A 24,967-nucleotide genomic window follows, 5' to 3' on the forward strand; every position below is an offset into this window, starting at 1 on the left:
GGATGTATTTTCCTTTATTTTCTAAATAACACTGAGGTGTAACACGGAGCTGTGACACTGGTCCATCCGAGAGTCATGACACTGGTCCATCCGAGAGTCATGACACTGGCCTGTCCAAAGGCTGTAACACTGGTCCATTGCTTCAAATTACTGTTGTGATAAGACAGAACTAAGGAAATTACACACTCCCCCAACAGTTTCCTACTCTTCTCCCCCTACTCCTTCTGCCACATAACAGACTCCATGCCCAGGCATGTTCTTGTCTTACAGCCTCACATTTGCAGCTCCCTCTGCATGAAATGCTGTCCTCAAGATAGGTCTTAATGGATAGCTCCCTCATTTCTATCTACTTGTTACTTTCTTGGAGAGGCTTTCCCTGGACTTTCCACCTAGAAGTTAACTCATAGTGACATTCAAAGTTCTCTTCCTTAATTTCTTTGATTCCTACCCATTTATCACTCTGTAAAATACTAAGCATTTTCCATATTTATCTTATTGTAAGTCTTCTCCAGTGGAATTTTATTTCCATGGGGCAGTGACTTTTGTTTGATTGCTCATGGATGGATCCTCAGTGCAAGAATACTGTCTGGCATATATTTAATATTCAATAAGTAATTTCTGAATTAATGAATATCTAATAACCTAGTCCTAGTATTCTCTGGTGGCTCAGATGGTAAATCATCTGCCTGCAGTGCAGGAGACCTTGGTTCGGTCCCTGGGTTGGGAAGATCCTCTGGAGAAGGGAATAGCAACCCACTCTAGTATTCTTGCCTAGAGAATTCCATGTACAGAGAGGAGCCTGGTGGGCTACAGTGCATGAGGTTGCAACGAGTTGGACATGACTGAGCGACTAACACACACAACCTAGTCCTAGTCTTAGCTAACTCAAGGAAATATCCAACATTCTAACTGCTATCTCTTCATCCATTATTAACCTCTGTCAATTCATTGTCAACAGTGCTGCTACTGTAATTTTTAAAAATTAGTTATATGCTTGACTAAATTACAACAACTGGAGGATGAGTCCTGTACTATTTATAATTATATCTATTTGTAATTACATCTACCCCCATCCCTGTATCTAAAATTTGCTGACTTAGGTAAACTTTTGCCATGAATACCTTTATTCATTTAGATGATGCATATTTCTACTAATGACAGCTTTATCAATAATTTTTCACTTGACATTTGGTCTTAATAATCTTATATATAAATCTTTGCAAAATCACTTTACCTAACCTGACTTTTCACACCACAGCAACTAAGTAGACTATTCTTAATATGACAGTTGTTAAATAGACATGGGATAGGAACATGTATACCTTATGAAACACTAAAGTTATGACTGTGAAGTGTTATCTATGAACCAACTTTAGGTTTTTACTTCAAAAAGTTTGTAATAAACTGAGTATGCATTCTTTCAGAAAATCCTTTGGTAATGAGACATAACAAATATCTCTGTTAAGATAAACACCCATGTAAAAGACAAAAGTGCTCTAAGTCACAAGTATGAGTGTATATATGGCTTTTGGCATACTTGTTTAAAGGTGTGAAGGTGATAATCATTTAACAGAAGGTCTATCAACTTTTCTCTTGTTTCTAAAACAGAGCATGTCCTTTTTGGTATTGTCCAAACTCTATTTTTGTGCTCTCTGTAAAAGCTGCACACTTAAAAATAAACAAGTTGAGCTAGTCTGATGGACTGATAAGATGCAATGAGGAATTGGGTTCAGTATAACCACCTAATTGTTTCTCTTTATCTGAATTACTGAATCCTTTGAGCTTTGCATACACCACTCTGGTCATCACCTGTGTATGCCTTCTCTTCATGGATTGCAAAGTCCTGGAGGTTAAGTTTTATTCATTTCTTATTCCACAGAAGTCTTTACAGGGTAGGTACTGACATTGGGTGATATAATCAATTAAAAAATTGGACACAGAAAGAAGTAAATTTAGTAACTCTATACAACATCAATGGAAATTCTAAACCTAATATATGTTTTTAGATTCAATTCAAAGAATAAATGCCCAGTTTTATCAGTTATGTGAAATTTGGTGTTCCATGCAATGAACAAGGCTCTTAGTTCTTGTGAGTGAATGAGTGTATATTTAACAGTTCAAGTTAAATTGAAAAGAGGATTTTGATAATTTTCAAAACAATGCTGGCTTCTTTTCTTTTTTTTCTTTTTTTAACAAATACAAATTGATGCCCTGCTTGAATTACTATGTTTGAATATAAACTCATGCATGTTCATTCTTACCTTTGTCTTGCTCTCTGCAGATCTTGGTCTTAGGACTTTGTAGAGCTGTCTTTCCTGCAGGCTCAGGTTTCTCCCTTGCTTCCATTGGAGCACATGCTATGCAACATCTTAAAAAGCAAATTCCCTATTTTGGTAAGAGTTATTTCTTTATGTGACTGTCTTAATCTCCAAGGAAAATGCAGAGTCATACAAAAATATGGACAAACAGTTGGAGTACAGGTTGACGTCAATGAAACAGAAACTTTTTTTTTAATACTGGAAACTGTGAGTGGAGTTACCTTTTATAAAACTTCACTGCTGTCAACACAGCGCAGCATGCAGCCTGATGAGACTGCATAAGCTATAGTTTCACATAGACTATTGTTAAAACGAGTCAGTCTAATCTTTACAAATAACAATGCCTCTGATGCAAAAAATAAATCCTCCCTATCCAATGGTAGAGTTGTAAAAAATTATCAGAGGGAATTTGTTTGAAATTCTGTGCTGCCAAAACATATAAGAATATACATACTTCTTGTCTCAAAATTACTTTCATTGATTTATCTTTACTGTAATTATTTTTTTATTCTCATTATTTAACTTTGGCTTTTACAGGATCTATCTGGTTGGACAGCAGCTAATATTAATATGTTCCTTTAACGTTTGCTGAGCCCTTAAATATATATTTTCTTCCAAAGTAGGTATTCCTCTTATTCCCATTTCACAAATGTTTGATGATTGTGTTTGCAGATGTTACCCAAAGATGTTAAGATAAAATCTAAAGACCTAAAAATATTAGAATATCTAAGGGTACTTTTAAATTAACAATCAGATATATGTATAATAAAATAAATATATTCAAATTTATTAGTGTAAACCAGCTAAAGAAGGAGAAATAATAAATCTAATTTATATGTCACATGTAAAATCGCTATTTCATCATTGAAGAGATGTGGTTAAGAGTTATATTTGCCTACTAGTGATAATAGTTTAAACAAGAGACATTGAGATCTGTTTCATGTTAAAGGAATCTGAAGCTAGAAAACAATGTGGTTGAGGGAAGTATATGAGTGTATGTATGTATATGTCTATCTGTATACACTGTATATATAAATATTATATATATATATGTCTCTGTATATAGGAAAGTATGTTCTTTCTGCTTTGCTGTACTCAGCACATGTTTTCTGTTTTCACGGGCACAGGGTGGTTTCTGGAGCTCCAACCATCATATCACTGTTCCTGTTACAGGAGAAAGAGAAAGAAAAAAAGGCCAAAAGGTCTTTCCAAAAGTCCCACCCACCAGTCATCCTAGTCACCAGAGGGCATGGGAAAGGTGGAGTCTTGGTCAGCTCATCACTACAGGGATAAAACTAAAATTTGTTACTATAAAGAAAGAGAGAAAGGATTACAGCACATTCTTTCTGTTTTTATTATTCATCCATAAAAGAACATAGTTTTCCTACTTTTAAGGATGATATATTTCAATCACTCCACATGTAAGAGAAATGCCCCACTAATGGATTAAAAGGGCCCTTAATAATTCAATCCTTTGATCAAATCCAATCATTTGTAATCAGAGGAAACAAATTGAGTTTAGTAAGTGAAGGTGACAGTTTAAAATGGAGTATTATCTACACTGGTTCAAAGGATTACATGATAGCAGTAAAAAAAAATGAACTAGAAATAGAAAATGTGAAGTTATTAGCAGTCATGAGTGCATGGTGATTTACATGTAAGTAGCCTGGTGAAGAACAGAGTTTTGTTAAATGCAATTTTCTCTATTAAGGAGTTTGCAGTACTATTAACAAATAGCTCTTCCAATGAATAGCTTATATTATTTTTAAATAAAATAAATAGCTATAACTTGTAGCTCATTCATAAACTATTAAAAAATAGATACTATTTTTCACTATATTTCCTGAAAATATCTTGGTAGCATTAAGGAATTATATTTAAATTACACCTATTTTTCTTCTGGAATTCTAAAAGCTAGAAATGTAAAATCACTTCCTAGAGCCTTATTTAAGACTTAAATTGAAGAAAGTAGGGAAAACCACAAGACCATTCAAGTATGATATAAATAAAATCCCTTATGATTATACACAAAGGGATGACAAACAGATAGACGGAAAGAGATCTGATAGACAGAGTGCCTGAAAAACTATGGACGGAGGCTCGTGAATTTGTACAGGAGGCAGTGATCAAGACCATCCCCAAGAAAAAGAAATGCAAAAAGGCAAAATGGTTGTCTGAGGAGGCCTTACAAATAGCTGAGAAGAGAAGAGAAGTGAAAGGCAAAGGAGAAAAGGAAAGATATACCCATTTAAAAGCACGGTTTCAAAGAATAGCAAGGAGAGACAAGAAAGCCTTCTTCAGTGATCAACACAAAGGAATAGAGGAAAACAATAAAATGGGAAAGACTAGAGATCTCTTCAAGAAAATTAGAGATGCCAAGGGAACATTTCATGCAAACATAGTCACAATTTATTGGCCAGAAATTGTATGGACCTAACAGAAGCAGAAGATATTAAGAAGAGGTGGCAAGAATACACAGAAGAACTGTACAAAAAAGATCTTCATGACCCAGATAACCACAATGGTGTGGTCACTCACCTAGAGCCAGACATCCTGGAATGTGAAGTCAAATGGGCCTTAGGAAGTATCACTATGAACAAAATTAGTGGAGATGATGGAATTCCAGCTGAGCTATTTCAAATCCTAAAAAAAAATGATGCTGTGAAAGTGCTTCACTCAATATGCCAGCAAATTTGGAAAACTCAGCAATGGCCACAGGACTGGAAAAGGTCAGTTTTCATTCCAATTTCAAAGAAAGGCAATGTCAAGGAATATTCAAACTATTGCACATTTGCACTCATCTCACATATTAGCAAAATAATGCTCAGAATTCTCCAAGCCAGGTTTAGAACCAGAAAATGCAGAGGAACCAGAGATCAAATTGCCAACATACGTTGGATCATCAAGAAAGCAAAAGAGTTCCAGAAAAAACATCTACTTCTGCTTTATTGACTATGCCAAAGCCTTTGACTGTGTGGATCACCACGAACCGTGGAAAATTCTTAAAGAGATGAGAATACCAGACCTGACCTGCCTCCTGAGAAATCTGTATGCAGGTCAAGAAGCAACAGTTAGAACTGGATATGAAACAGCAAACTGGTTCCAAATTGGGACAGGAGTACATCAAGGCTGTATTTTGTCACCCTGCTTATTTGACTTATATGCAGAGTACATCATGAGAAATGCTGGACTGGATGAAGCACAAGCTGAAATCAAGATTGCCAGGAGAAATATTAGTGACCTCAGATATGCAGATGACACCACCATTATGGCAGAAAATGAAGAACTAAAGAGTCTCTTCATGAAAGTGAAAGATGACAGTGAAAAACTTGGCTTAAAAGTCAACATTCAGAAACCTAAGATCATGGCATCTGGTCCCACCACTTAATGGCAAATAGATGGGGAAACAATGGAAAAAGTGACAGATTTTATTTTATTTTCTTGGGCTCCAAAATCACTGCAGATGGTGACTACAGCCATGAAATTAAAAGACACTTGCTCTTTGGAATAAAAGTTATGACCAACGTAGACAGCAGATTAAAAAGCAGGGACATCAGTTTTCCAGCAAATGTCCATCTAATCAAGCTATGGTTTTTCCAGTAGTCATGTATGGATGTGAGAGTTGGACCATAAAGAAAGCTTAGAATTGAAGAACTGATGCTTTTGAACTGTGGTGTTGGAGAAGACTCTTGAGAGTCCCTTGGACTGCAAGGAGATCCAACTAGTCCATCCTAAAGGAAATCAGTCCTGAATATTCATTAGAAGGATTGATGCTGAAGCTGAAGCTCCAAAACTTTGGCCACCTGATATGAAGAACTGATTCATTGGAAAAGACTCTGATTTGGGGAAAGATTGAAGGCAGGAGGAGAAGGGGATGACAGAGCATGAGATGGTTTGTTGGCAACACCGAATCTATGAACATGAATTTGAGTAAGCTCCCGGAGTTGGTGATGGACAGTGAAGCCTGATGTGCTGTAGTCCATGGAGTCACAAAGAGTTGGACAGGACTGAGTGACTGAACTGAACTGAGTCTTTCTCATTCCTTTCATCGACATGACTTAAAATATAAAATCCTTTAGACTACTGACATAAGACATGTCGAAAAACAGTAAATTACTGAAAATAACATGAACTCACAATCTCAAAATTTATGTAAGAAACATGAAAATAGGCTTGGGCACGCTGGCAATATGGTACCAGCAGGTTAAACAATACATTTTACCAAGAACTGGTTAGCAGAAGAATATCAACGTTCTCTTTCATTACTTGAAGAATAATTGACAAAATCTTTTGAGAAGACACATATACATACACATATATGCATTTTAGCCATATATGAATGAGTGTAAATATGCACAGAGAGTATTAAAATGTCCATATTTAGCATAATTGCATTTCTGTACATCTTTCTTAAAGAAATAATCTTAAATACTGAAGAAGAAAGACGTTTCATCCACAATCTTCAAGGTATCAGTGTTTAGAAGTGAGAAAGTTTAGCTAGTGCTTCTTCAGCTGGCTTCCCCGGTGGCTCAGTAGTAAAGAATTCATCAGTGTGGGAGATGGGATTTGACCCTTGGGTCAGATGGATCCCTTGGTGTAGGAAATGGCAATCTACTCCAGTTTTTTTGCCTGGAGGATCCCTTGTACAGAAGAGCTACAGTCCATGGGGTTTCAAAAAAGTAGGATACAACTTAGTGACTAAATAACAACTGGCAAACATGGGATACTAACCAAGTAATAATGGTACAGTCACTTACTGAGGTGCCACATTTTAGCTTAGTAACGGCAAAGGCTCCAAAAGGTAAGAAAAGAACTTTAAGACATCACAGGATACCCACTACTGGGAGGTGCCATCACACTTGTGTCTGGGGGCACCAAGCGAAGAAATTAGATGTACTAATCTTATTTTTTTTTCACTTATTTTTATTAGTTGGAGGCTAATTACTTTACAATATTGTAGTGGGTCTTGTCATACATTGACATGAATCAACCATGGAGTTACATGTATTCCCTATCCTGATCCCCCCTCCTACCTCCCTCTCCACCCGATTCCTCTGGGTCTTCCCAGTGCACCAGGCCCAAGCACTTGTCTCATGCATCCAACCTGGGCTGGTGATCTGTTTCACTATAGGTAATATACATGTTTCAATGCTGTTCTCTCGAAACATCCCACCCTCACCTTCTCCCACAGAGTCCAAAAGTCTGTTCTGTATATCTGTGTCTCTTTTTCTGTTTTGCATATAGGGTTATCATGCAAATCAAAACCACAATGAGGTAGATGTACTAATCTTAATATCTTAGTACTTCTGTTTTCCTTGAAGCCCAGAAAAGGCAATCCAGCAAGTCCAGACTGATTGTTTTTTTTAATTGAAGGATAATTGCTTTACAGAATTTTGTTGTTTTCAATCAAACCTCAACATGAATCAGCCATAGGTATATACATATATCCCCTCCCTTTTGAACCCCCTCCCATCTCCCTCCCCACCCAACCCCTCTAGGTTGATACAGAGCCCCTGTTTGAGTTTCCTGAGCCATACAGCAATTTCCCATTGGCTATCTATTTTACATATGGTAATGTAAGTTTCCATGTTACTCGTTTCATACATCTCACCCTCTCCTCCCCTCTCCCCATGTCCATAAGTCTATTCTCTATGTCTGTTTCTCCACTATTGTCCTGTAAATAAATTCTTCAGTACCATTTTTCTAGATTCTGTATATATGTGTTAGAATACGGTATTTATCTTTCTCTTTCTCACTTACTTCACTCTGTGTAACAGGTTCTAGGTCCATCCACCTCATTAGAACTGACTCAAATGTGTTCCTTTTTATGGCTAAGTAATAGCTGACTCATTTGAAAAGACCCTGATGTTGATGCTGGGAAAGATTGGGAGCAGGAGGAGAAGGGGACGACAGAGGATGAGATGGTTGGATGGCATCACCGACTCAATGGACATGGGTTTGGGTGAGCTCCAGGAGTTGGTGATGGACAGGGAGGCCTGGCGTGCTGCAGTTCATGGGGTCGCAAAGAGTCAGACACGACTGAACGACTGAACTGAACTGAACTGAATATTCCATTGTGTATATATACCACAACTTCTTTATCCATTCATCTGTCAATGGGCATCTAAGTTGCTTCCATATTTAAGTTATTGTAAATAGTGTTGCAGTGACAATGGGTTACATGTGTCTCTTTCAATTTTGGTTTTGTCAGGATATATGCCTAGGAGTGGGATTGCTGGGTCATATGGTGGTTTTCAGGCTGATGCTTTTGAGGTGGAACATTTTTCTTAATTGGTTCTCCACTCTTCCTAAGGCTCCCCTCTTGACAGAGGGTAACAGCATTCCCACATTCAGGAGGGCATCAGTTTTCTTTGCCTATCTCCATGGCCATCCACACACTTAGCAGTTTGTAGGGCTCCTTGCTTCCATAAAATGGAAAACGAGATGGGGTAGGGTAAGTTCGTGGTGCTCCCCAGTCTGAAGAACTGATCAGGAGCCTGTGCCAACCACAGCGATCAGGTTCTACCTTGTGTACCACACTGGACAGCAAGTACTCAGGGCTGGATGCAGAGGGGTGCACATGCACCCCATCATCACAAAACTGAGTATAGGAGGGTGATTTGGAGATGAGAAGTGGGATCCTAGTAATTGGCACACTCTTTGTTTATTGCTTGTTTTTCCATCTAGGAAATAAACTCTTAAAGGATGAGGCTTAAAACAGTGCCTGGCCAGGACAGGTGTTTTGTAAATAATACTGAATTAACTTTGAATTATTGAAGAAAGGGGGAAATATGAGAAAAATTATCTATATCTCTGCCTTTTAGATTTTCCTGGTCCAACATTGCCCCAGCAAATGAATGGCATACACCAAGAGAGCACCACTTTTCTCAGTCACCATATTTCATCTCTTTTTAATTACATGTGATGTCTTTAGGAAGTTACTTAACTTTAGGAACCCCATTTACATTATCTTAAAAGTAGAAACAACACTTATTTTGAAGTGTCCTTTTAAGGATTGATGCTGATCCAAAAAGGCCACACATTTGTTCAGCCAGTTCTATTGTTGAAGCCACAATATACATTTCTATAACCTGCACCTTTTAACCTCTGTGCATCTGTCATCATTTACAGGTAAGTATGGTTTCTCAATAATGATATAAATTAACATGGAACATTTATATTTGTGACATACACTAGTATAAGTGTTTTGCCTGTACTAACTTTAATGCTTCCAACAACTGAACAGTTCAGCTCAGTTCAGTCATTCAGTCATGTCTGGCTACTCGCGACCCCATGGACTGCAGCATACCAGGTTTCTCAGTCCATCACCAACTCCTGGAGCCTGCTCAAACTCATGTCCATTGAGTCAGTGATGCCATCTGGCCATCTCATCCTCTGTTGTCCCTTTCTCCTCCCGCCTTCAATATTTCCCAGCATCAAGGTCTTTTCTAATGTATCAGTTCTTCGAATCAGGTGGTCAAAGTATTGGAGCTTCAGAATCAGTCCTTCTAATGAATATTCAGAACTGATTTCCTTTAAAGTTTACTGGTTTGATAGCCTTGCAGTCCAATGTATTCTCAAGAGTCTTCTCCAACACCATAGTTCAAAGGCATCAATTCTTCAGTGCTCAACTTTCTTTATGAACCAACTCTCACATCCGTACATGACTACTGGAAAAACCATAGCTTTGACTAGATGGACATTTGTTGGCAAAGTAATGTCTTTGATTTTTAAAACGCTGTCTAGGTTGGTCATAGCTTTTCTTCCAAGGAGCAAGCAGCTTAATTTGATGGTTGTAGTCACCATCTGCAGTGATTTTGGAGTTCAAGAAAATAAAATAAAATCTGTCACTTTTTCCATTGTTTCCCCATCTATTTGCTGTGAAGTGATGGAACCAGGTGCAATGATCTTCATTTTTTGAATATTGAGTTTTAAGCCAGATTTTAACCTCTCCTCTTTCACTATCCTCAAGAGGCTCTTTAATTCCTCTTTCCTTTCTGCTATAATGCTGGTGTCATCTGCATATCTGAGGTTATTGATATTTATCCCAGCAATCTTGATTCCAGGTTGTGCTTCATCCAGCCCAGGACTTCTCATGATGTACTCTGCATATACGTTAAATCAGCAGGCTGACAATGTACAGCCTTGATACTCCTTTCCCAGTTAAGAACCAGTCTGTTGTTCCATTTCTGGTTCTAACTGCTGTATCTCCCATCCAAGTACTAACCAGGTCTGACCCTGCTTAGCTTCCAAGATTAGATGAGATCAGGCATGTTAAGGGTGGTATGGCCATAGACTAACTGCTGCTTCTTGACCTGCATGCAGATTTCTCAGGTAAGGTGGTCTGTTGTGATCCACACAGTGAAAGGCTTTATTTAGCATAGCCAATAAAGCAGAAGTAGATGATTTTTTTTTTTAATTTTTTTTTTGCTTTTTCTATGATCCAATGGATGTTGGCAATTTGATCTCTGGTTCTTCTGCCTTTTCTAAATACAGCTTGAATATTTCAAACTTCTCAGTTCCTATACCCTTGAAACCTCACTTGGAGAATTCTGAGCATTACTTTCAGAGTATGTGAGATGACTTCAAGTATGTGGTAGTTTGAGCATTGTTTGGCATTGTCTTTTTTGGGATTGGAATGAAAACTGAACTTTTTCAGGTATGACACCAAAAGATGAACAACCCAGGTTGGTAGGTGCCCAATACTGAAGAAAAGTGGGGAAATAACTCCAGAAATAAGGAAGAGATGGAGCCATAGGGAAAGCAACATCCAGTTGTGGATGTGACTGGTGATGGAAGTAAAATCTGATGTTGTAAAGAACAATTGTGCATAGGAACCTGGAATGCTAGGTTCATGAATAAAGATAAATTGAAAGTGGCCAAAAAGGAGATGGCAAGAGTGAACATTGACATTTTAGCAATCAGTGAACTAAAATAGACTGGAATGGGCAAATTTAATTTAAATAATCATTGTATCTACTACTGTGGGCAAGAATCCCTTAGAAGAAATGGAGTAGCTCTCATAGTCAGCAAGAGTTTGATATGCAGTACTTTGGTGTAATCTCAAAAAGGACATAATGATCTCTGTTCATTTCCAAGGCAAATCATTCAATATCACAGTAATCCAATTCTATGCCCCAACCACTAATGCCAAGGAAACTGAACAGTTCTATGATGACCTACAAGACCTTCTAGAACTAACACCAAAAAAAGATGTCCTTTTCATCATAGTTGACTGGAATGCAAATGTAGGAATTAAAGAGTTACCTGGAGTAACAGGCAAGTTTGGCCTTGGAGTACAAAATGAAGCAGGGCAAGGCTAATACAGTTTTACCAAGAGAATGCATTGGTCATAGCAAACACCCTCTTCCAACAACACAAGAGATGACTCTACACTTGGACATCACCAAATGGTCAATACTGAAATCAGATTGATTATATTCTTTGCAGCCAAAGATGGAGAAGCTCTACGCAGTCAGCAAAAAAAAAAAAAAAAAAAAGGGGGGGGGGGGAGGGGAGCTGACTGTGGCTCAGATCATGAACTCTTTATTGCAAAATTCAGACTTAAATTGAAGAAAGTAGGGAAAACCACTAGACCATTCATGTATGACATAAATAAAATCCCTTAAGATTATACAGTAGAAGTGACAATGAAGGGATTAGATCTGACAGATAGAATACCTGAAGAATTATGTACAGAGGTTTGTAACCTCAGGAGGCTATTATCAAAACCATCCTCAAGAAAAAAAAAAAAAAATGCAAAATGGCAAAATGATTGTCTGAGGAGACCTTACAAATAGCTGAGAAGAGAAGGTAATTGAAAGGCAAAGGAGAAAAGGAAAGATATTCCCATCTGAATGCCGAGTTCCAAAGAATAGCAAGGAGAGATAAGAAAGCCTTCCTCTGTGATCAACGCAAAGAAATAGAGGAAAACAATAGAATGGGAAAGACTAGAGATCTCTCCAAGAAAGTTAGAGATACTGAGGGAACATTAAATGCAAAGATGGGCACAATAAAGGACAGAAATGGTATGGACCTAAGAAACAGAAGATATTAAGAAGAGGTGGCAAGGATACACAGAAGAACTATACAAAAAAGATCTTAATGACTCAGACAACCACGATGGTGTGATCACTCAGCTAGAGCCAGACATCCTGGAATTCGAAGTCAGTTGGGCCTTAGGAAGCATCACTACGAACAAAGCTAGTGGAGGTGATGGAATTCCAACTGAGCTACTTCAAGTCCTGAAAGATGGTTCTGTGAAACTGCTGCACTCAATATGTCAACAAAGTGACAGCTCAGCATTTTCCACGGGAGTGAAAAAGGTCAGTTTTCATTCCAATGCCAAAGAAAGGCAATCCCAAAGAATTTTCAAACTACTACACAATTTAGGAGGTGGATGCTTTTATTTTTCCAATTTTACTGAAGAGGAAATTAAGACACATAAATTTAAATGATTGATTCTAGGTTACATAGCTAGAAGGGTTTCCCTGGTCTGTCTCTCAGCTGGTAAAGAATCTGCCTGCCATGCAGAGACCTGGGTTTGATCTCTGGGTTGGGAAGATCTTTGGAGAAAGGAAAGTCTACCCACTCCAGTAATCTGGCCTGGAGAATTCCAAGAACTGTATAGTCAGTGGGGTTGCAAAGAGTCAGACATGACTAAGCAACTTTCACTTTCACTTTACATAGCTAGAAAGTGGCTATGTAACTAACCACTTTGGATTTGAATTCAAATGATCTGGATTTGAATCCAGATACTCTGACTAGAGACTGTCTGTTTAACCACTGTATTTCTTAAATTAGATTGCTATTTTTATTCTTAATGCTAATTCCGGGTGTTTGCACATCTGTCTTTTGTGATTATTAACAGGAACTTCACCTATTCAGTTAAAAGTCCTTAGGAGAATCTTTGGCTTAGAAAAATCACATATGAATGATTTGAAGACACCAAGAATAGGGAGAAGTATCTCCTTTTACCAGGCTATCTGGACAAAGCTTAAGTTCAGTCACCCTAATTGTAAACTGTTATCACTCTGTTATGAAAAAACCCTGTAGTTGGATACAAGAAAATCCTATGTTAAAGCTTGTTCCTAGGGCAAGTTTTACCACTGGTCTCAGAAGCCCAATTAAAATTGATCAAAACTGTGTGAAAAAGAAGTTATAGCTTTAAAAAAAAAAAATTGAAGGGAAATACTTTAATGCAGTTGCCTTTGGATAATAATACAATGTTTTTTGTGTTTGCTTTCTGTTTATTTTTTTTTTCTAAAATTTTCTAAATAAAAATATTATTCTAAAAAGAATGTTTATTTTTAGGTATGAGAAGAAACATTAAAAGCAGAAAACTTAGATAAAAAGAATTATAATCATACTGCTGTATTTAAATTTTTGCTATTTTCTTCTGAATAAACACATATCTCATACTTTACAATATATTTATTTGTGCTAACATATTATAATTTTTAACCTTTCCTCTGTTGTTTGATATTTAGATGGGTCCCATTTTATATTTTATTTAACTAATATAGCCCTTAACTTATATATTTGTTTTTGTTTTTTTTTTTTTTTTTTTACAATCTGTCTGATTAGTTCCTCAGAATAAATTCCAAGAATGTAAATACTGGATTAGTGAGTATATACTCTTTTAGTGCATAATGATTGATTGTCCTCCAGAAAGGTGGCTCCAGACAATTCTTTTACCCAGTGGTATGTTAGAATACATACCTGTTTCCTTACAGACACACGATGCTCCATGGCATCTTTCTCAGCAAGATAAGCTAGACAAAATCAATAGATGTTGTTTATATTTCTTTGATAACTGCTGAGATTCGTGTGCATTTGTCATTTGTGTTTCTTATGTGAATTGCCTGTCTTTATCCTTTGCCCATTTTATTCATTGTATTGCTATTTCTTTAAATTTCATTTTGTTTTGATTTTTATTTACTGATTTATAAGAGTTATCTTTATTTAATATTTTGCCAAAGCTTTTACTGGTTGGTGAATTAATATATGAAAATTCCCATTCACATGTATTTCATACATTACATTTTAAAGAAAAGGAAAAATGCATAACTGGAAGACTCCTGGGGTATACTAGATGCCTTACTTTTGGTGTAACTTAGCACCAAAGTTATAGGAAAAGGGTCCTGGTCTCATGATAGACTCTCAGGAATAAAAGTCCAGAACTCATTCTGGGTGAGAACTATTCCCTCAGCCACAGGGAGATTTCTCACCACCAGTTTCTTCATGAAATGAAACTAGAGCTTGAGCCCAAGCTTCCTAGTATATGCTTTCCAGCTCCTCTCTGCTGAGCAGGGTTACTCACCCCCCAGATCTCAGCTCAAGCACCACTTCCTTAAGGAAGTTTTCTCTGACCTTGCCCCCTAGGTCAAACTTCCCTTTTTATGTTCACAAGACAGTGTACTATTTTACAGCTTTTCACATGGTTGTGATTTTGTCTGATTTTAGTTACCTGATTATTTGATTCATATCTCTGTCACCAGAATGCATACTCCCTGAGGGAAGAAACTGTCTAATTTTGCAACCTTTCATTTCTGTCCACTTAGCTTGTCACATAGGAGATGCATGACTGAGATTTGTTAGGTAAATTGATTGTATATAAGTAGGCATTGTAAAGTATAATTAACATCCCCAGAGAGTGAATACTTTGACATTTTCACAAAGTACTGACTGTAAGAGGCACTTCAGATATTATTAAATAGAAAAATATAAACTGGGGAAATCATAATTTACCAGAAAAATGTACATCCTGATGCCCTAACTGAGCAAAACAATTTTTTTCTATCTATAGTTCTTAAATAAACAAGGCTATTTTACATAGAATGTGTGTGTGTGTGTGTGTGTGTGTGTGTGCTCAGTTGCTAAGTCATGTTGGACTGTTTGCAACCCTATGGACTGTAGCTTTTCTGTCCATAGGATTTCCCAGGTAAGAATACAGGAGTGGGTTAAGTAGGATAACTTTCCAATAAATTCACTGTAACTTTTTTTAAAAGGCCATTGACTAGACACACAGAGGCCTAAAGTTTAAGGGGGAAAAAAAAAAATCTGTATCTATACAGTCCAATATGATAATCACCAGCTACATATGACTATTGAACAGTTTAAAGATAGCTAGTCAAATTTGAGGCTGTATGTGCAAACTATCCACAGGATTTCAGAGACTTGGTATGAATAAAACAGTGAAAAAATTTAAATAATTTTATACATTGAAATTATATTTTAGATATATTGGCTTATATAAAATATATCATTAAAATTAATTTCTTTTTAATTAATTAGGTCTAGCTTTTATTAGGTCTAGTAGGAGATTTACAGTTAAGCATGTGACACAATATATTTCCATTGGATGGTGCTGCTCTTTACTATAAATCACAGATACAAAACAACTTGACCTAACTAAAGTAAGCTTTACACCTATTTACTGCTTATTTGGGCTTCCTTTGTGGCTCAGCTGGTAAAGAATACACCTGCAATGCAGGATACCTGGACTAATTATGTAAAATAATTGAGAAATTAGAATTCTACAAAAGATGTTTGAGTAATAGAATCTGTTTTAAAAATTGAAGACTAAAGTTTGCTCAATGAAAGTCTTCAAATTTCTGCCCAATATTTTGTTGTCTCTTATTTTACCAACAATTTTTAACAAATACAAAAGGGTTGTATTCCCTTTCTGAGGTCAAAGAAATAATCAAGCATTGAGAAAAGTAACCAATAGCAAGCACATTTTTTCCTAACAATTCAAACTCTTACTCCGTCGCATCTTGTTAGACTGGCAATCTGTTAACAATGACTGTAATATAAAAATACTATGAAAAGCAGATAGATCTCAAACTTACGTTGTGGGGGAGCCATGTAGTCTGCTTTGTGCAGGAACTATAGTCTCCAAGGACTTTCTAAGATAGCTCAGTGCAGCTACTGATGTTAGAAAAAGTTCAATGGGCATGCTCCATTTAAGAGAATACAAGATGAGTTCTATCCAAAATTATGAAAATGAAATATTAAATTTTGGTGATTTTCTCTACTAAGAACAGCAGTTCTCTAAGATAAAGGGAGAAATAACAGATGGAGCAAGTAGCAGAGATGAGAAGAAAAGGGGTTATATTCTGGTTAGTCCAAGTTTTATTATAAAGGAAATTGCTTTTAAAATTTGCCATCTTTTATTATATAACATAAGAAACTTTAGGACAAATACATGTCAGGTTAACAGAATGTTGTGAAACAACACCATAATATTGATATCAGTTATTGCAACCAAACCATTAGGACAATGTTCTGCCTTTCCTCCTGTGCCAAATGCCATCCTCTGTGTACTTTTATGACAAGACTTTAACGGCACCTTTGGATTATTATATGCTTTGGCCTAAGCTGATGAATGACTGTTAGGTCCGTTCACTGACTTCAAATCACATGTTATCAGTGAAACCTTCACTGCTGAGTTTCCTTTCATTGTATCTCCAGGCTGACCATTTCCTGTCAATGTCCCTTAGAACAGAGAATATACTGAAAACTGGGGTCAGCCACTGTGCTGCTAACTCCACACTTCTGGCTTAGGAAGATAAAGCAGTTTTTATTTTGTTTTGTTTCAAAATATTATTTCTTTCTTTTTTTTTAAAAAATAGATTTTTTTGTGATTTGTTTCTTGTTAAAAAACAAGAATATATGTTTTCAAAAGTATATGGTAATGTTCAAAAATTCACTCGCTGCAAAATGAATTAATTTCTTTTGTGCACATTATGCTTCATTCAAGGATTTGTATGCTATGCCCAGCTCACAGTCTTTCAGACTGTACAGTAGAAACAATTAATATCTGAATGTACATTTGTAATACGGGAACTCATGAAAACCTAGCAAACAATCTATAATGAATAATGATAATCTCATGGAAATTAGCTTTTTCTTAAAGCTCATTGTATATTGGTTAGAACTGTAATGAATATATTTCAGATATCCATCTAAAACCTTGTGTTCCAATCCTGTGCTCTTTAAGAATAAATTTCACAGTCTACTCTTCTTATTTCTTCATCATTTTATCTTCGAAAATATAATCGAGTCATTATTTTGACCATGTTGAGGGAAAAGGAGTATATAAAAATATAAAAGGTAAGTAACCCCACAAATATAAATATCAGAATAAGAAGACTTTTATTGTGCCAGGTGACCAGAGGACAATTAGCACAGCTGCTTGGAAGTGTGACAATGACCCTTGCCCTTTGGATTTCTCACTTTATTATTAGACTGGCTAATAACCAAGGTGTGAGGGCTTAGAATTCTGAGTCCTCAGTAATTAGAAACATATAACATATTTTGATTGAAATAACAGAGGGAGGTGGAGGCCACTTCTGTGTGAGTAGAAATAAGATGGAGTAGGTAGTTAAATGCGTATTCCTGAAAAGGCTAATTATTGTGCTATTCTCATTGCTGCAATTTGAGTTTCTTTTCTGTCAGCCCCAGACCATGTTTCCCCAGCACAGAGCTATCCTCATGAACAATAAAATCAACTGATAGTTGTATAAAGGGAAAAGAAATCACTTGAATCAATAGGTGAAACTATTTAATCATTTTGTGCAGTCACAGGACAAAAAACAGTCAATATCTTCAATGTAATTGTTTGGCAAAAATCAAGGCTAGGTTCTCAAATGGATAGGTTAATATAATTTTGATAGATATAAGGGAGGGCTCTCCCCTGGAGAGAAGGCCTTGACAGGAAAGGCAAGTCTCACCCAAGGGAACAGTGTACTTACAATAAAAGAAGAGAGAAGAGGATAACAGACAATGAGGACCTGAAGGAAAGATGTCTTGTGGTTTGTTTTAGTTTTGATTAAACCTTTGAGCAGGAGTGAGATAGGGAGGAAAATATATCAGTGAGTTATCTTCAAATTGTTTTCTGACTTTAGTATTTTGTCGTTTTGTTTGTTCACTATTTTTTTGTTGGTTGATGTTTTAAACTAAGCTATGACTCAGCTTCCTCACTGGTTGAATGCCAGTTGAACCACTTTTTGCTTCTAAATGGAAAGTTCTAATTTTCTTTCAACTATTCACACTAGTGTGATCTCTCTTTCTTTTTTTGCAAGTCCCAGGGATAGATTGCAATGGAAGATACCACCTGTCTGACCCTCACTGGTTGAATGCCAGTTGAACCACTTTTTGCTTCTAAATGGAAAGTTCTAATTTTCTTTCAACTATTCACACTAGTGTGATCTCTCTTTCTTTTTTTGCAAGTCCCAGGGATAGATTGCAATGGAAGATACCACCTGTCTGACATAAGACACAAACTGGTTGGTGCTGTGCTGGGAAACAGTGGCTGTCCCCAAGGAAGCATTAACTGTTACATCATTGGAGAGTCCAGCATTGACAGTGCTTTATTTTGCTGTTGATTGTGTTCTGTCTTATATTTTTATATTTGAGGTATATGTCTCTACAAACTGTTAACACCTAGAGGACAAAGATAGTGTTTTTATAACCTCCAAATAACAAGAAACACAGGAGAATTAAACAAATACTTGATAAATTATATTCAACACTGGACTATAATTTTCATGAGGACAGGGTTATGACCATGTTGTTCGCCATTATATCTCCAGTGCGTAACACAGTTCCTGACATATAGTTAAGTGCTTCACAAATATTTGTTCAGTAGATGAATAAATTAATTTTTAAAAATCATGAATTGTCTTGTCAGCTGAGGTTGAGGCTGCAGTGAAGGGCAAGAGGAATGGAGTGGAAAAATTGCTCTGGAGATGTGCAGCTGAGATCTCCTGAAGGTATATCCTCTCAGAGGACTTTCTCTATCTCATTGGCTTGTGGTCAAAAATACTGGCAGAGTCAGAGAAATTCAGATAGACCTAGTTATACTCTTAAATCTTTAGAGCCATGATGTATGTGACCATTCCACAAACTCATTCACAATTTCCAAATGTCTCACCAAAGGATGGAAGGACTAGACACTTCTCTGTGTTTTGTTTAGAGCTTCTATTTTCTGGTCAAGTAATATTATCCTTTGTGAAATTCGTAGCATGCAGTTTTGATCATTTTATACTTTAAATTCGAAGAAAAAAAAAAAAAACAAAAACCACCTCTGTCTCTGTAGCATGTTTTGCTCAGCCTATTATAGCTCCTGGTGTCTGGAGCACTGGACTCACACAAGGCTCACAGGCTTCACCCACAACCTGTTACACATCATCTCTTCTGTCCCCTTTGCATGCACACTGAATTCAGAGTTAGGTGTCCTGCTCAGGCATTCTTGTATCTCCTGCTTGGCACATGACGTGTTCATTAGTATTTGTTGAATGACTGGCTGAATGAATGGTCATCATTCATTCTCCTTGAGGGGGCCTACTATTTTTCAGGATGTATCCATTGCTCCTCTAATTCACGTTCATGTCCTATATTTTAAGACCTTTTGCTGGAAAACCATAGTTTCCTATACCATAAGGTTGCTTTGACTACTCATAATCTTCTTTACCATTGTTTGGTACTTTAAGTTCCCAGCATTCTGATTCAAGATAGCTTTATTAAAATCAGAAAAAAATACACAGAGGGAACAGCTTCCCTACATCTCTTAAGATATATATTTTTTCATCTCTCTCCCACTATTGTAACTATAGCTAGAAACTTTTATCACTGCTCCATGGTACACAATAAAGTTGTTAAGAGAGTAGATCCTAAGAGTTATCATCACAGGGAGAAATCAAGTAGATCCTAAGAGTTTTTTCCTTTTCTTTTTCTTGTATCTGTATAAGATGATCTATGTTAACTAAACCCACTGTGGTAATCATTGTACAATATATGTAAATTAATCCAGCATGCTGTACACCTTAAACTTATACAGGGATTTATGTCAACTTTTTCTCAATAAAACTGAAATTAAAATTCCTTTTAACCTGTAAGTTTATAACTTAGGTCTCTTATCACAATTATTTTCCATTAGTAGAAAGATAACAGTTAAATGAATGTGCCTTTAAAATTGTTCAATCTGTCTTTTCTGAAGGCCATCAAGCCAGTATGGGACACTTTTTCCTCATCTTTAGAAGCAATTAGAACCAATCAATTGATCTAGAGATTTCTCAATTTTAAAAGTTCTGATTCTATTATTATCCCCTCTAAGATTCTGAAGACTATCCTATGAAATGCTTGAAATATTTTTCTTTTAAACAAGCTTTTCATCCTAATCTACAAATCTGATTTCCTGAAATAGTTTGTGAATACACTTCTTTTTGTTTCCCAGTTAATAACAAAAGAAGAAAAAATAATTTATCTTGGAGTAACTTTGAGAACTTTCACAAAATTACAACATAGGTTGCAACTTGAATTCAGTTCCATCCTTCTGCCTAATCCATCTATTTGGCCCAAGCCCTCCAAGCCTATCGGGAGCCCAAACATCTTATTCTGAGCTGTTATTAAGTAGCTGGAGAAGGTGTTGGCTGGTAACTTAAATTCTATGGTGCCCAGTAATATATTTTATCACAGGATTTTATAAACATAATATTCTTGAATATGGAGCAGAATTATTGCTGGTGATGATGCTTCTTCAGGCAATATTTTAAAGTGTCCTATGATGGCCACATGTTCCAGTCAGACACATGAACAGACAGTTTAAGGACTGTACTGTTGATAGGATTGGATAGGTTTTGTAACAGAAGAAGGCTCAAAGCAGGTAAGATCAGATAAATTTCTTTGTTATTTCCCCAAAAGTTTTTTTTTAAAAACAAAAACATCCCCTGCAAATTGCACATATATATGCCTCAAGATCTTTAGAGGGTTTGTTGTTGTTGATCAGTCCTGTCTGACTTTGTGAGTCCATGGACTGCATCACTCCTGGCTTCCCTGACCTTCACCATCTCCTGGAGATTGCTCAAACTCATGTCTATCGAGTCAGTTGATGCCATTCAACCATCTTATCCTCTGTCATTCCCTTCTCCTCCTGCCTTCAATCTTTCCCAGCATCAATATGTTTTCTAATTAGTCAGTTCTTCGAATCAGGTGGCCAAAGTATTGGAGCTTCAGTATCAGTCCTTTTAATGAATATTCAGAACTTATTTCTTTAGGGTTGACTGGTTTGATCTCCTTGCAGCCCAAGGGACTCTCAAAAAGTCCTCTTCAATTACACAGCTGAAAAGTATCCATTCTTTGGCATTCAGCCTTCTTTATTGTCCAAATCTCATATTCATACATGACTACTGGAAAAACCATAGCTTTGACTATATGAACCTTTGTTAGCAAAGTAATGTCTCTACTTTTTTTTTTTTCTTTTTTTTTTTTTCTATTTACTTTTTTTTTTTTCCTCTTCTTTTTTTTGGTCTTGCTGTCTAGGTTTGTCATACCCTTTCTTTCAAGAAGAAAGTGTCTTTTAATTTCATGACTGCAGTCACCATCTGCAGTGATTTTGGAGCCCAAGAAAATAAAGTCTATCATTGTTTCCATTGTTTCCCCATCTATTTGCCATTAAGTGATGGGACTGGATGCCACGATTTTTGTTTTCTGAGCGTTGAATTTTAAGCCCACTATTTCACTCTCCTCTTTCACCTTCATCAAGTGGCTGTTTAATTCCTCTTTGCTTTCTGTCATTAGGGCGGTATCATCTGCATATCTGAGGTTATTGACATTCATCCCGGCAATATTGATTCCAGGTTGTGCTTCATCCAGCCTGGCATTTTGCATGATGTACTCTGCATATAAGTTAAATAAGCAGAGTGACAATATACAACCTTGACATACTCCTTTCCCAATTTGGAACCAGACCATTGTTTCATGTCTGGTTTTAACTGTTGCCTCTTGACCTGCATACAGGTTTCTCAGGAGGCAGGTCAGGTGGTCTAGTATTTCCATCTCCTTAAGAATTTTCCACAGTTATTGTGATCCACACAGTCAAAGGTTTTAGTTTAATCAATGAAGCAGAAGTAGATGTTTTTCTGGAGTTCTATTGCTTTTTTGGTGATTCAATGGATGTTGGCAACGTGATCTCTGGTTCCTCTGCCTTTTCTAAATCCAGTTTGAACATCTGGAACTTCTTGGTTCATGTACTATTGAAGCCTAGCTTGGAGAATTTTGAGCATTACTTTGCTAGCATTTGAAAAGGGTGGTTGTGTACATAAATAGGATAGCTTATAAAACCACCCTTCAGAGGGTGGTTATATACATAAATAGAGTAGGTGGGTTATAAAAGAAGCAAAAATAAGGAAGGATTTGCTGATAGGTGTCCAACAACAGTGAGAACAACTACCAGACTGTAGAAGTTCAACCAGTATTCTGATGGAGAGATTTCATGTGGCAAGGTCCCTAAACATTTTATAAGTCTACAGTTAACTGACTCACCAGCTGTAGAATGATGTCTTGGGCCAAATGACCTAGACTTTACATTTCAAGTCTTCAACTTTTCTAGATGAAAATTGAAGAGTGTCTTTGAAATTTTTAAATATTTTTTTTTCCAAACAAAATATTTACTTTTGTTTGTATTTCAAACAAAATATATACTTTATTTTCTTCCATTTATTTTTATTAGTTGGAGGCTAGTTACTTTACAATATTGTAGTGGTTTTTGCCATACATTGACATGAACCAGCCATGGATTTACATGTATTCCCCATCCCGATCCCCCCTCCCACCTCCCTCTCCACCCGATCCCTCTGGGTCTTCCCAGTGCACCAGCCCTGAGCACTTGTCTCATGCATCCAACCTGGGCTGGTGATCTGTTTCACCCTTGATAATATACATGTTTTGAGGCTGTTCTCTCTAAACATCCCACCCTCGCCTTCTCCCACAGAGTCCAAATTTTTAAATATTTCTATCATAAGAGGTAGTTTCCTAAAATATTTTATATACATATTTTACTAATACAATTACTCTTAATTTGTGTGTTTGCACATTTGCAACTTGCATATGTACTCATTGTGATTATTGCCTTTTTAATCATAAGAGTTTTCAAACACTTCTACTAAATACACACACACACACACACACACACACACACACATATATATATTTCATAGATCACAACCTTGTCGTGCTGAAGGAGCTTGCATAACTCAATGAAACTATGAGCCGTGCCATGCAGGGCCACCCAAGATGGATGCATCATAGTGAAGAGTTCTGGGAAAATGTGATCCACAGGAGCAGTAAATGACAACTCATTTCAGAATGTTTGCTTGGAGAACCCCACTGACTGTATAAAAAGACAAAAAGATATGACACCAGAAGATGAGCCCCTCCAGGTCAGAAAATGTCCAATATGCTCCTGGGGAAGAGCAGAGAGCAGTAATTAATAACTCCAGTGAGAATGAAGCAGCTAGGCCAAAGCTGAAATGACGCTCAGCTGTGGATGTGTCTGGTGGTGAAAGTAAAGTCTGATGCTGTAGAAACAATATTGCATAGGGACTGGAATGTTAGGTCTATAAATCAAGGTAAATTTGACATGGTCAAGGAGGAGATACAAGATTGAACATCGCCATCTTAGGAGTCAGTGAAGTAAAAATGACTAGAAATGTGTGACTATTATATTTACTAGTAAGGGCAAGAATCCCTTAGAATAAATGCAGTAGTCATCATAGTTAACAAAGCAGTCCAAAATGCAGTGCTTGGGTTCAATCTCAAAAATAACAGAATAATATAGGTTTGTTTCCAAGGCACACTATTCAATATCACAGTAATCCAAGTCTATGCCCCACCCACTGGTGCCAAAGAAGCTAAAGTAACTCATCCTATGAAGACCTACAAGATCTTCAGATCATTTAGAACTAACACCAAAAAAAAAAAAAAAAAAAAAGTCTTGTCATCATAGGGGATTGGAATGCAAAAGTAGGAAGTCAAGAGATACCTTGAGTAATAGCTAAGATTGGCCTTGGAGTACAAAGTGAAGCAGGGCAAAGGCTAACAGAGTTTTAGTAAGAGAACATGCTGGACATAGCAAACACTCTTTCCCAATGAGAGGGTTACAGGCAGGAAGGCCAGGGGTCTCCAAACGGAGGAAAGAGGCTGCAAGTGCCAGACATTTGTATCTCTCTTAAGCGGCAGGAGGAAAAAAACCAGCAATATTTTTTTTTCTTCTCTATACAAATTTGAAAGGAGGTTTCTCTTAAAATGCTGTGTTGCCATGACACCTGGTTTCACCTGAAGCTAACTACTCTCAAACCTTGAGTTAACCAATACATTTCTTTTTCTTATGGAAATGTTGTCTTAAGCTATGTTAATGTACCCCAGACTCTATCTTCAAGTTGGTTCTGCCAAACGGCCTAACTTACTTACTCAGGTATTGTTCCCCTAATCTATGTAAACAAAACTATTTGTTGGTATTCTGCCCTTCTACAAGATTCAAGTCAATCATTTTATGGCCAGGGATGAATTATCTGGTGCCATTCTAAATTCTAAGACATTCCTTTCTTTTCATTAACAGACTGTGAGTGACTATATTGAAGAAGGAATTCATAGGGCCTGAACTCCATCTCAGGCCTGTCCGTGCTGGCTGTGCTCGACTGCCTCTCCAGTGGACTCTGAACTCTCTGCTTAGTGCCTGTGAGGACGACAATGGAAGGATAAGACCCCCTCCAGACAGAGGAATCTTGAAGATCACATCCAGGCTACTCATTGCCTACGAGGAAGCATACCGTAATCACACCTGTCTCCGGACAGGTCATAAACTT

The sequence above is a fragment of the Cervus canadensis genome, chromosome 1, assembly GCF_019320065.1.
Source record: "Cervus canadensis isolate Bull #8, Minnesota chromosome 1, ASM1932006v1, whole genome shotgun sequence".
Taxonomy (NCBI): domain Eukaryota; kingdom Metazoa; phylum Chordata; class Mammalia; order Artiodactyla; family Cervidae; genus Cervus; species Cervus canadensis.